The following is a 13482-nucleotide window of genomic DNA, read 5'->3' on the forward strand; positions in this document are numbered from 1 at the left end:
TGGTTCTCCTGCCTTGGCGTCCCGAGTGCTGCGATTGTAGGTGGGAGCCATAATGCCCTGCTAATCTTTTTTTTTTTTTTTTTGAGTAGAGTCGGGGTTTCTCCATTTTGATCCGGCTGGCCTGGAGCTCCCGACCTCTGGTGATCTGCCCACCTAGGCCTCCCGGGGTGCTGGGATTGCAGGTGTGAACCACCAAGTCCGGCCCAATTTATTAATCAGAAAGCAATAGATTGGCCTGGCGTGGTGGGTCACGCTTGTAGTCTCAGGATCTTGGACGGCCATGCTCGGGGGGTCACCGGAGCCTTAGAGTTCCAGACTGGCCTGGGCAACATGGTGAAACCGATCTCTATCTCTCTCTTATTTTCTTTTAGGGCTGAATTTCGCTCTTGTTGCCCAGGCTGGAATGCAGTGGCTCGGTTTTGGCCCGCCGTGGCCTCCGCCTCCCAGGTTTGGGTGGTTCTCCTGCCTCAGCCTCCCATGTGGCTGCGATTGCAGGTGTGAGCCATAACGTGCGGCTAATTTTTTTTTTTTTTCTTCCTGCGTAGTGACGGGGTTTCTCCACATTGGTCCGGCTGGCCTGGACCTCCCAACATCGGGTGATACCCCGGACTAGGCCTCCTGGGCTGCTGGGATTTCAGGTGTGAGCCACTGCCCCAGGCCCAATGTATTAATCAGAAAGAAATAGATTGGCCTGGTGTGGTGGTTGACGCTTGTAGTCCCAGGACCTTGGACGGCTGAGCGCAGTGGATCACTGGAACCTGAGACCTCCCGACTGGCCTGGGCAACATGGTGAAACCGGTTTCTCCTTCTCTTTTTTTTTCTTAGGGTGTAATTTCACTTTTTTTGTCAAGGCTGGAATGCAGTGACGCATTCTCGGCCCGCTGTGGCCTCCACCTCCCGGGTTTGGGTGGTTCTGCCTCAGCCTCCCGAGTGGCTGGGATTGCAGGTGTGAGTCATAATGCCCTGCTAATTTGTGTGTGTGTGTGTGTGTGTATGTAGAGACGGGGTTTCTGCAGGTTGGTCCAGCTGGCCTGGAGCTCCCGACCTCGGGTCATCCGTCTGCCTAGGCCTCTCGCGGTGCTGGGATTGCAGGCGTGAGTCACCGTACCCGGCCCAATTTGGTAATCAGAATGGAAAACATTGGCCTGGCATGGTGGTTCACACTTGTAGTCTCAGGACCTTGGACAGCCAAGCACAGGGGATGCCTTGAGCCTAGGAGTGGCAGACTGGCCTGGGCAACATGGTGAAACCAGTCTCTCTCTCTCTCTCTCTCTGTTTTTTATTTTAGGGCGGAATTTCGCTCTTGTTGCCGGGGCTGGAATGCAGTGGCCCAGTCTCGGCCTGCCATAGCCTCTGCCTCCCTAGTTTGGGTGGTTCTCCTCCCTAAGCCTCCCTAGTGGGCGGGATTGCAGGTGTGAGCTGTAATGCCCGGCTAATTTTTTTTTTTTTTTGGGTAGAGACGGGTTTTCTCAGTGTGGGTCTGGCTGGCCTGGAGCTCCCGACATCTGGTGATCTGCCCGCCTAGGCCTCCCGGGGTGCTGGGATTGCAGGCGTGGGCAACCACGCCCGGTCCTCTTTATTAATCAGAAAGGAACAGATTGGCCAGGCGTGGTCGCTCACGCTGGTGATCCCCAGCCTTTGAGCAGCCAAGCGTGGTGGATCACTGGGGCCTAGGATTTCCAGAGTGGCCTGGGCAAGGTGGTGAAACTTTTCGGTCTCTCTCTCTCTTTTTGTTTTTTAGGGTGGAATTTCGCTTTTGTTGCCCAGGCTGGAATGCAGTTGCGCGGTCTCGGCCCCCCGTGGCCTCCGCCTTCCGGGTTTGGGTGGTTCTCCTGCCTCAGCCTCCTGAGTGTCTGCAACTGCTGGTGTGCGGTTAATGCCCGGCTAATTTTTTTTTTAGGGTAGAGACGGTTCCCTCCATGTTGGTCCGGCTGGCCTGGAGCTCCTGACGTCAGGTGATCCGCCCTTCTAGGCTTCCCGGGCTGCTGGGATTGCAGGCGTGAGCCTCTGCACCCGGCCCAATTCATTAATCAGAAAGGAATACATTGGCCTGGCATGGTGGCTCACGGTTGTGATCCCAAGCCTTTGGGCAGCTGAGCGCGGTGGATCACTGCAGCCTAGGGGATCACTGCAGCCTAGGAGTTCCAGACTGGCCTGGGCAACATGGTGAAACCGGTATCTCTGGTTTTTTTGTTTTGTTTTATTTTGTTTTTCTTTGTTTGTTTGTTTGTTTTTTAGGGCGGAATTTCGCTCTTGTTGCCCAGGGTGGAGTGCAGTGTGGCGGTCTGGGCCCGCTGTGGCCTCCACCTCCCGGGTTTGGGTGGTTCTCCTCCCTCAGCCTCCTGAGTGGCTTCGATTGCAGGTGTGAGCCATAATGCCGGGCTATTTTTTTTTTTTTGGGTGGGGGAGGTAAGAGTCGGGGTTTCTCCATGTTGGTCCGGCTGGCCTGGAGCTCCCGACCTCGGATGATCCGCCCGCCTAGGCCTCCCAGGGTGCTGGGATTGCAGGCGTGAGCCACCGCGCCTGGCCCAATTTATTAATCAGAGAGGGATGGATCGGTCTGGCATGGTGGCTCACGCTTGTAGTCTCAGGACCTCGGATAATCGAGCATGGGGGATCGCTTGAGCCTAGGAGTTCCAGACTGGCCTGGGCAACATGGTGAAACGCGATCTCTTTTTTATTTTTATGTTATTTTATTTTTTGTTTTTTTGTTTTTCTGTTTTTTTTTTTTTTTGAAACGATGTTTCGCTCTTGTTGCCCTGGCTGGAGTGCAATGGTGTGATTTCGGCTCAGTGCAATCTCCGCCTGTAGGTTTAGGGAACTCTCCTGCCTTGGTCTCCCTAGTCGCTGGGATTACAGGCATGTGCCACTATGGCTGGCTAATTTTGTACTTTTAGTAGAGACGGGGTTTCTCCATGTTGGTCAGGCTGATCTGGAACTCCTGACCTTAGTGATCCGCCTGCCTCGGCCTCCCAAAGTGCTAGAACTGCAGGCCTGATTCACCACCGAAACCGGGTCTCTTAATGGAAAAACAAAACAAAAACCACAAAGATTAGCCGGGCGTGGTGGGCCCAGCGGGTAGTCCCAGCTACCCTGAAGGCTGATGCTAGAGCCCGGGGTGGAGGTGGCAGTGAGCTATGATGGCGCTGCTGCACTCCAGACTGGGCGACAGAGAGGGACTCGATGTCTCAGGAAAACAGAAAGGAGAAAAAAAAAGTAAATAAAATTGCTAAATAAAGGAACAGCTTGACAGTTACAATTGAGATAATAGAGGCAAAGGTTAGCAGACACCAGTGTTCACTTAGTGGGAACTGCAGGTGTTCCCTGGACAGGAGGCTCCTACTTTTCCAAAAGAAATCTGTTATTGACTACCAATTAAAAAATACACTGTAGGCTTATTACAATATACAAATAGCTAAACTTCATACAGCCAGGACCATATTCTAGCACTGCTCTAAGCCTTTTCCTGCTCTGAAATAGCTACTGTTGTTACCTCCCTTGTAGAGAAAACAGATCCCAGAGGTTGTTGTGGAAGGACCAAAGAAACTATGAAATTGACTTTTTGTAAGTTTCCGGCTTAAAGGTTCTTCCTGCTCTGCTCCTTACATTGCTACATTTTAGTTAGGTTCTCACTTCATCCTGAGAAGTTCTGCAAAGGTATCATAACTGCCACCTTTTTGCTAATGCATTAAACCCTAAGTCTGATGCCTTGCTTTACAATGTACGACGAAACTTGGGACAAAGATCTCTTTTGATGCAGTTTTTCAATTCAAAGACTTTGTTTTAAAAGAGAAGGTGGGAGGACGGAGCGTGTACAATAAGGCAAACACTCAACATATGGCTGGGTAATCTGCTTGCTTTCGCTGTCCCCAGACAGCTGTCCAGTGGCAGCTCCAGGCAGTTGGCTTGCTTCAGAGGGAGTGCGGAGATATCCACTTTACACCTAGGAAAGTTTCAGGAATCAGAGAAAGAAAAGTGATGAACTCAAGGCCACTGCGGCACCTCCAAAGCACGTGGCTTTGATTTCATCATCCCCCAAAACTCACTCTGTCTGGTCTTAGGTTTATTGAGCAGTGAAGGTTGCCCCAACTCATAATGCTCACTCCCAGCCTAACACACTCTAAAATTAAGGAGAGGGAGAGGCCCAGAAAATCAAAAAGAAGGCAGCATCAGCAGATGGAAAATGAAAAGAGGAGTATGGCCTTTGCCAAATAAGGTCTGCAGAAAGGTAAGATCAAAAATTAGGGAGAAAAAAGTTTGAAAGTTTAAGCCTTATGAGTGAATATGCTGTATGGCTTCCCTGGGCTGTGTCTTTTATGAATAAAGGATCATGGTTCAAAACATGAAGGAAAAAAAAGATAAGAGAAAGGCAAATGGGAGAGGGTTCATGGAGAAACCATTTTCTTCCTGGTTAATGCTAACTGGCGAGTTTTTATTTTAAAAAACATGCTAAGGTGTTTTCCTAATAGGCACGGTTCCACAGGGCTCCCCAGGTGGGTTTCTTTCGGGCAAATGGAGCATGAAGTGCTGCTGATTGATCCCATTTCAGCAGCACTGCCAGGAAAGGCTGTACCCATCTGCTGTAAATTGCATGTTTCCCGCCTCTTAACACCCAGTGTTCTGGGGATGTTGAAAACCTCAAACACATTTAAATACAGAAGCAAACATCAAAAGGGGGACTGAGGTGCTAAGTCATTTATTTGCCCTAACACTGACAACTCTGGGTTTGCCTGGACCACACCTGCTCTGTTTATGTATGCAGGTGGGTGAAGTAGGTAGGACTGAGTAAAGTGGAGCATGGTATTCCCAGATGTCATTTTTTCACATTCTCCTTTACCCTCTATAATTACAGAATAAGATGAATATTCAAGACTTCAGAAAAGGATGGAAGCACTGCACCCCAGAATGAACAATAAGGACAGATTCTTACCCTAAGCCATCAATGGACTTTGTACATCTGCAGTTAATTACAAATAGGTAAACTTACATACTATATAAAGCAATGGCAATTTTGAGCCACATGGCTATGTGAACAAAAACTTCATGAAATTTGGAGAAAGCTTGCAATCACTTTCCCAAATAAATATTACATTAAAAGACTCTACTAGACTTTATTACAAGATTTTAAAATATTTTACATACTAATGTGTCCATATAATTAATTATAAGTGGGCATTTACTTCCTATTTACCAAAAGTGACCCAAATTACAGGACAGAGTGGCCATTAGAGCTTTTGCATGTAATCCATTCATCAAATATTTCTATGGGAGACAGATTACAAAAAAAAGTATTTTTAAATAACCCTCCGATTTGAATCAGAACAGTTTTTCTGTATCAATAAGGAAGCTTTTAAAATTAAATTGTATTACTATCTGTAAAAAAGAGATTATTAAATATTTTTATTTCATAAGCATGATGTAAGTGGGAAATCAAATTTGCTTGGAAAGAAAGAAATGTCAAGTGCTTTAAGCCATTTATTTCTAGAAAAGTAAGTCCCCACAAATTCTTAACCAATATTGCAGTAGTATTTCTACCTAGGAATACTTTGCTAAGCATTATTTTACACTATTATATACACTTTCATTTAATAAAGCTCTTTCTTATAGAAAGGTAAATAATCCAAATTTGTAGAAATTTTCTCTGCTAGTCACATTGTTACAAATTAGCGATAGCCTATTGATGGCACATTCTTTTTAATACCATTAATAATGGCAATTTATTTTTGTCTTTTAAACGTTTGCCTTCATTGTTGGGATGGTGGTTTTGTTGGTTCTTTGCACAGCCAAAATTTATTTAGATACAAGTGCTCTGACAGCTAATAATGTTTGAGGGTCAAAAATAATACATAAGTAAGCACTAATAAAATTTTTCTTGGATAATTAAAAATGAACCTGATATTAATTCTAAAGTAATCTAATAATGTTGTGAGCAGTATTACCATAAGTGGAATAACTGTGAAAATTTTCCTAGTGACTGCTTAAGTGCTCAACTTATTGGAACAGAGTAGTTTTTCATTTTAAGTAAAAGCTGAACCACATACCAGATGAAATGCAAAGCAAATATTGGATTTCTTCTTAAAATTACACATTTTCACAAACTTTTCACTCATTTCTGTCTACTATGATGTTTTACACTTATGTCATTTAAAAAAATTAGTCCCTTCACTAGAATGAACACTTTCATGCAAAATAGCCATTTCTAGTTTAGATATTAGAGTCCTATAAGCAACAGGCTGAAGATTTAGGCATCAGCTTAATGGATTCTACATTCTTTGATAACTAATGACTGAATCCAGCCAAATATTTACTTGTACTTTCTCAGTGACTAGAAAGAACAAGTTAAACTGATATATTAGCATCATGTCAATCAAAATTAAAACAGTCTTTCTGCACGTGGGTTATGACCCAGCCTCTTAGAAGTCCTGACCCACCACATGAACTGGTATCTTAAGAATTAATTTAAAGCTACCCTAGTAGCCCCCCCTTTAATGACGACTTTTTATAAACATTCTCTAACTCTTCTACACACCTAGTGTCCCCATTTATTCCCACATTCTGGAAGACGGAGGAAGGGTGAGCAAAAGAAAAAAATGTATTTCATACAAAACCTTCTTCAGGCCTCATATTTAACCTATTTCAACTCCAGCTCACATTGCTTCAGTTTTGTCATAAAGTTTGAAGGAGAACCAGAAGCTCTATACATTAGCCAGAGACCAGGAGAATTATTTTCATTCACCCCAAACTAGTAAGAAATTACTGCATTATCAGAAAAGCGGCAGAATTTTTTTTAACAAAAATACTTTTTTCCCTCAAATTGCAAATACTGTTAACCATAATACTCATCCAACCTTCCAAAAGAGAAATATCAAATGAACAAAATGGTTTTTTGTGTTTTTTTCTTAGGTTCAAAGACAAATGGACTAAAATCAAAAGACTTCAAGATGTAAACATTCTAGAATACATTCATCAAAGACATCTGCAATATGAAAACTCTCAAAAGAAGAATCTAGGCTGCTTCTTTTTCATTAGTGTACTGGATTCTTCTCTGAAAAAATACTCAGTAACTTGGTTGATCTCTTATGTCTTTCTAGTCACTGCTGAAGACCAGTAAAATCTTGCTGTCTTCTGTCCTCTCTGGCTACGTCTTATTGGCAGGGTACAGGATTAGCTTTTCCTTGTTACGGGCAGGTGTGAGGAGCCAGTAAGTAAATATTTTTGGTTTGTGGGCCATAAGGTTTCTGTAGCAACTACTAAAATCAGCCCTTGTCTCATTAAAGCAGTAATAGACAATGTAAACAAATGAACAAGACATTTTTTCCAAAAAAACTTTATTTACAAAAACAGGCAGCCATATGGATTTCACCTATAAGCCCTGGTTTGCTGACTCTTGAGTTACAGAAATATTTGTAATTTAGTGGTGGTGACTTACACGTCTTTTTTTTTTTTTTTTTTACTGCAAGTTTTTAAACTCACGGCAGCCCAAGAGACTCTGGTCAAAATATCCAATGATCTGTTATCAATAAAAAATGGATAAAGCAAGAAAACCTATAAAAATTGTTCTCTTCTGTCTGATAGAAACAATAGAGAAAACACATGGCCAGGCGTGGTGGCTCACGCTTGTAATCCCAGCACTTTGGGAGGCCAAGGTGGGCAGATCACGAGGTCAGGAGATCGAGACCACGGTGAAACCCCGTCTCTACTAAAAATACAAAAAATTAGCCAGGCATGGTGGCAGGTGCCTGTAGTCCCAGCTCCTCGGAGAGGCTGAGGCAGGAGAATGGCATGAACCCGGGAGGTGGAGCTAGCAGTGAGCCGAGATAGCGCCACTGCACTCCAGCCTCGGTGACAGAGCAAGACTCCGTCTCGAAAAAAAAAAAAAAGATAGAAAACACACACTGAGGGCATCTATATAAGGAATTCAATTAATGAACATGAACCAATTAGGTCTGCTCCAGTGGCATCACGAATGACTTCACACACAAGGGGACTAAACGTCTTTAGACAGTGATTCAGAAGGTGCAACACACCAGCCCTTAGGTGACCAGGAAATTTTTATTCCAGTGTGAGCTTTTTAAAAATGCAATCAATAGGAGCTCCACTGCAACAAGATTTACATTATGGAAATCAAAATAGCCAAGTCACTGCTGGCTTAGTGCCTAGAAAGGAACTCCCATTGTTCATCTGCAAGACAAGGAATCCAATGGCTTTGTGCCTTCACCCCTGCCCTCCTCTCTAGCCTCATCATGTGACACCACTGATTTTTTCACCTCATTAAGGTTCTCAGAGGGAATGTACTCTCTCTCCTTTCCAGGCCTTTGCCTATGTTGTGCTGTCTTCCTGGAATGCTCTTCTTCCTGTCTCCTCCTTAACTACCATTATTCCTACCAGTCTCAGCTTAGACTGCTGTTCTTCAAGGAAGCCTCCTTTTTCATTCCAAGCCCAAACTGGTATCCATGATGCCAGGACCCAAAGCCCTCATTCCACCTACTGCCACTGCCTCCTTACTTGTAGTAGCCCAAGACTCATTAGTGCCCGAGGACAGCACCCTTTTCTGTATCACTGACCACTGAATCCTCAGGTATGTTGCCTTCTGCCCAACACACAATGTGCTCTAGATTTGAATAAATTGAATGCACAAAAGAATGAATGTCAGCGCTGTAACAAAACTCATAAAGTCAAAAACTCCAAATTATAGTGTTTTCTGTGAACTAGCTAAATCTTTTGTAGCCTGTTTCTTCCCCTGTGTAGGAAAGGAATTGAAATAAATATATTTACTAGGTGCCTCTCAGATTTAAAATGCCATTGTTCCACTCACCTGAAGAAAACAGACTAAATTACTTTTTATTCCCCTTTCCTGCAATAGGCATATATTAAAGCCACCCTCTCTAGCCCACAGGCAGTTCATGTGTTGATTTAGCATTGTTTCTGACCTCCCGTTCTTGCCTTTCTCCATTAATGCCACGGCATTTTAATGTTTTAGTTCAACACATAATTTTAACATATCAGTCAGACAAACCTGCTCAAGTTTTATTTGCCATGATAGCTTTTAACCTCTTATTCATTACCATAATTCTATGTTTACAGACTCATCAGCTTTTAACTTAAAGGCAAGGGGCAGGAAGGAGTGCTAGAGTTTTAAAAGCTGTAAACCTCAGAGGCTAAGAAAGCCGGAGAACAGGAGGAAAATGGTGAATGTGTCAAGCCTGGCTGTAAAAGCAGATCAGCGACATAGGGTGCAATTTGTCCAGTGAAATACTCCAGCCCAGATTTTTCACTGCCTCAGAGCCACTAATACACTGGTAGAATGTCAGAGCCGCTTATCCAGCACCATCTGGGACTGAGGAGGGACTCTGAGGCAGGCTGGTCCAAATGGGCTTGTGGGTTCCCATTCTCAACCTTTCCGAGCTAAATTAAGTCTAGAATGAGTTAATCTCTGGAATCACCTTGAAATATAAAATATACTTTAAGAAATTGATATGATTATTTTGAAATGGCTCAAAGTGGAATAATCTATATTACTGTATATTCATGTTCTTGAAATTTTAAAAGTTGGAGCCAGTTAAACTTAGCTTTATGTCTTACTCTCCCCTAAAAGCTCACCGTTCCTATCTAAGATCAGATGCCTTTTTGCTTGTTTTACCCATGAAGAAACACTGGAGTTGGTAGGCAACACAGTTTCAGGGGATTATGGCCTGCAGCACCTTCATCTCACCAACCCCAGTGTTTTTAGGAGTTACTTGTGGCTCAGGGGGAACCTGCAGGTAGGTGGACTATGGAACAAGGGGAAGTCAGCAAGTTCCACGTGACTCAGGAGAGCCTGGAGGAGGGGCCTACGGGGCAGGTCCATGTTTTACCCATCACCAAGCTAACAACCTACCCATGCCAATGTGATTTGTCTACACATAAGCAGCCACTACTCCAGCCTTGTGAAGAACTACACAACTTCAGTATTGTTCAGGCTGACCTACAATGCCCAACCCTTCCATCAATGGATGTCCCTCCTACCATGTCCTTGACAATGGTCACTGCTCACTTTTACCAAAAAATACCAAAAAATTCTATGCTGTTTTGGAGAAAAAAAATACATTGAATCTTACTAGTCATATCTTATTTTCTTAAATTGCATAATTTGAGTTGCCAAGGTGTAAGGACCTACAGTTTAGATGCAGAAAAATCTCAAAATTAATAATTAATACCTACCATCAGAGTGTGCAAGGGAATAAACAATGTCAAGTAGATGTTTTTACTGTTTGCCATGATGACCCTGCCAGTTGACCCGTGAGACCATTATACAGATCCAGAGCCAGACTCCACAGGGAACCCACTGTCCAAGTCCCACAGTTAGCAGACAGTGTGATTATCAGGAAGCTCAGGATGTGTGACCCCAGAGCTGATGTTCCTTCCCTCCCACTGAACAGCCTACACAGCTTCCCTGAAGAGAATTTCCCCCAGAGAGTCCATCTAGATTTTTAACTCCAATGCTCAATTATTAATATCAAGGTTTTATCCAAAAATAAAGCATGAGATAGGCCTTGGAGAGGAGACAGTTAAGATACATTTCCACCAGCAGAGAGCCTCCTGATGCAAAAAGGTATTTTCCCAACAGTTGGAAAATAAAATAGCTGGGCCTTAGAATGAAGATCACAAAGAAAAGCAAATGTGTTAAAAAAAAAAAAAAAAACCTTGAAATATTTAAATAATAGCCATGAAGAGGGAACCATAAGTAGCATGTCAGTGATGTACCTATGCTAGCACAATCTTTCAGGCTGAGAAGCAGTCAAAGTTTTTTTTTTTTTTTTTGAGACGGAGTCTCACTCTGTCGCCCAGGCTGGAGTGCAGTGACGCAATCTCGGCTCACTGCAAGCTCTGCCTCCTGGGTTCACGCCATTCTCCTGCCTCAGCCTCTCCGAGTAGCTGGGACTACAGGCGCCCGCCACCACGCCCGGCTATTTTTTTTGTATTTTTAGTAGAGACAGGGTTTCACCGTGGTCTCGATCTCCTGACCTCGTGATCCGCCCGCCTCGGCCTCCCAAAGTGCTGGGATTACAAGCGTGAGCCACCGCGCCCGGCCAACAGTCGAAGTTTTATGGTAGATTTCTCCCACCTGCAAGTTCGCTGCAGGGTAAAGCATTAGAGCCAGCTCCCAAAAGATACTTTTGTTATCTTTTGTACAGGAGAGGAAAAAGGAAAAGGATACAAAAATAATTCTTTAAAATTCACAAAGAGGAAGAACAGAATGACCACTAAGACAGGTATATGTCTCAGTTACAAACAGGAAATAGCTAAATAATAAATGAATACCCAAATGACAAAACATGGATTACAAGGGACATCTTAAATTACATTTTTTGTCTCTGTGAAGCAACGCAACACTCATTTGGAAAAGCGTTTCCTATTATGTGAAGGAAGCATGACAGCACAATGACTTGTGAAATGCAGGGGCATTATTCTTTGCACCTACTAAAACAATACACTGGCCATTCATCACAGGAGGCCCCTGTTCCCACTGTTCAGACAACACTTTGGGACACAGAGTTCTCTGCATTTCATTTGTGTAACTGATCTTTGCTCTTTGGGCTAGCACAAAATTTCAAATCCTACGACCATGCATATTGGCAGGGTCCTGGTATGTCACGGTATATCACAGCAGTGACAACATTAGAGATACTAAGAAGTACCTGAGCCTGAGCTATCTCAGTTACTCTGCATGAGTGGAGAACTGAGAGACAAGGTCAGAGCAGTAATCCGACAGGCCATGTATGTGAAAGACTGGACCACAGGAAGTGGGTTTGCTTCTAAATGCAAACCTGGCTGGGAGATGGCCAGGGAAGAAATGATTGCAATCTAACAGATAAGCATAGAATTGGGGATGTGCAGATAGTGCAAAGTAACACAACCAGAGACGTGGAGGGTGAAGTGAGAGATCTTAAGTGGGGGCAGTGCTGGTCCCCTAGGGGTGTTTGGACACATGTTATGGAACAAAGGCATGCTGTGTGTGCATACATATGATTGTGTGTTTCCCACAAAGTAATCAAGGAAAGTGACTGGTATCAGGTAGCTGAGAGAGCCAGGTTTGCTAAACGTCCTGCAACGTGCCAGACAGTCCCATGCAACAGGGTACCCATACTGAGAGACACTGGAGCAACATTCCACAGGTACTGAACTCCCCACACATCTATCTCAGGATACTGAGGTGGGATGAGGCAATGACAACAAGCAGTCAGACACAATATTAAGCATTTTACTGAGAAAAAGCCCTGCACAGGTATTGGGTTAGCTGGATCTCAACCTGTTTATGCCTCTAAACACCTTGCTGATGAAAAGAACATTTCACCTCCTTGGGCCTCTGCATTTCCTCGTCTGTTAAATGAAGCGGTTTTTACTAGATAAGTGGTTTTCAATCTTTAGTTTTCAGCAACAAATCCCTTTCTTCAAATGGAATCTCAATATAGAGCACAGGCAAAAGCTGAGATGCTCTGACCACAGAGGAGAGGTGTGAAGAGGCCCTCCCATTCCTCAAGGGGTGACCCTAAGGCATCTCCCTGAACCCAAGATCCAGCTTTGAAAAAGACACCCCATAGTAGTTGGGATCCCTTTCAACATCTGTGTTCTAATTTTTTTTTTTTTTGACACAGAGTCTCGCTCTGTCGCCCAGGCTGGAGTGCAGTGGCACGATCTCAGCTCACTGCAAGCTCTGCCTCCTGGGTTCATGTCATTCTCCTGCCTCAGCCTCCCGAGTAGCTGGAACTACAGGCACCCACCACCATGCCCAGCTAACCAGGATGGTCTCGATCTCCTGACTTTGTGATCCGCTTTGGCCTCCCAAAGTGCTAGGATTACAGGTGTGAGCCACCATGCCCAGCCTGTGTTCTAAATTTAAGATCTGTGTACAAATAGTATGTATACAGATGAACACAAGGCAAGTGATTTGATGGAGAAAGCTACTTGGTTTTTGAAAACACAAAACCCTGACTCTGGACCTCATGATTAAGTCCACGGCCAAGTCATGTGTAAACTTCTGAAGCTCCATTTCATCATCTGTAGAATGAGCATGACACCAGTAACTCAAAGGGCTTTTCTGAAGCTCAGAGATGGTCTGTGCTTCTACCAGCATCTCCTTTTACTTACTGTATGCTGGTTACAGTGCCTATGCTGCCTCATTTCATTGTATTTTTCACTACAACCCTGGGAAGCAGCAATAGTATTGATATTATTGTTCATTACACGTGTCTCAATTAAGTTGAGAGGGTCCAAAATTAAAGAAATAAAATAGATTTGGCCTCGAACTCCATTCCTTGGTGTGCTATAAAGTACGCCAAGGACAGTGAAATGCTTCCATCACGGGAACACCTAGCCTTAGACCTTTACTAAATCATGTAACATTTCACTAGGTAGCAAAAGCAAAATTTTAGGGTATATTGGAAATTTATATAAAATGTTTTGAATACTCTGAGATGGCAGGTTACCTTTCTTTAGATAATT

The 13482-nt window shown here is 43.9% G+C and overlaps 1 long non-coding RNA gene across 1 annotated transcript; it reads left to right on the forward strand.

Annotated features, from left to right (window-relative positions):
* The first annotated feature begins 4876 nt into the window (after positions 1-4876).
* On the forward strand, positions 4877-7130 carry LOC129481767 (uncharacterized). Its single transcript, XR_008657505.1, has 2 exons — positions 4877-4977; positions 6904-7130. It is a non-coding gene; the product is annotated as an uncharacterized lncRNA (long non-coding RNA).
* Positions 7131-13482: the final 6352 nt, after the last annotated feature.

Source organism: Symphalangus syndactylus, chromosome 5 (genome assembly GCF_028878055.3).
Source record: "Symphalangus syndactylus isolate Jambi chromosome 5, NHGRI_mSymSyn1-v2.1_pri, whole genome shotgun sequence".
NCBI classification, from domain to species: Eukaryota; Metazoa; Chordata; class Mammalia; order Primates; family Hylobatidae; genus Symphalangus; species Symphalangus syndactylus.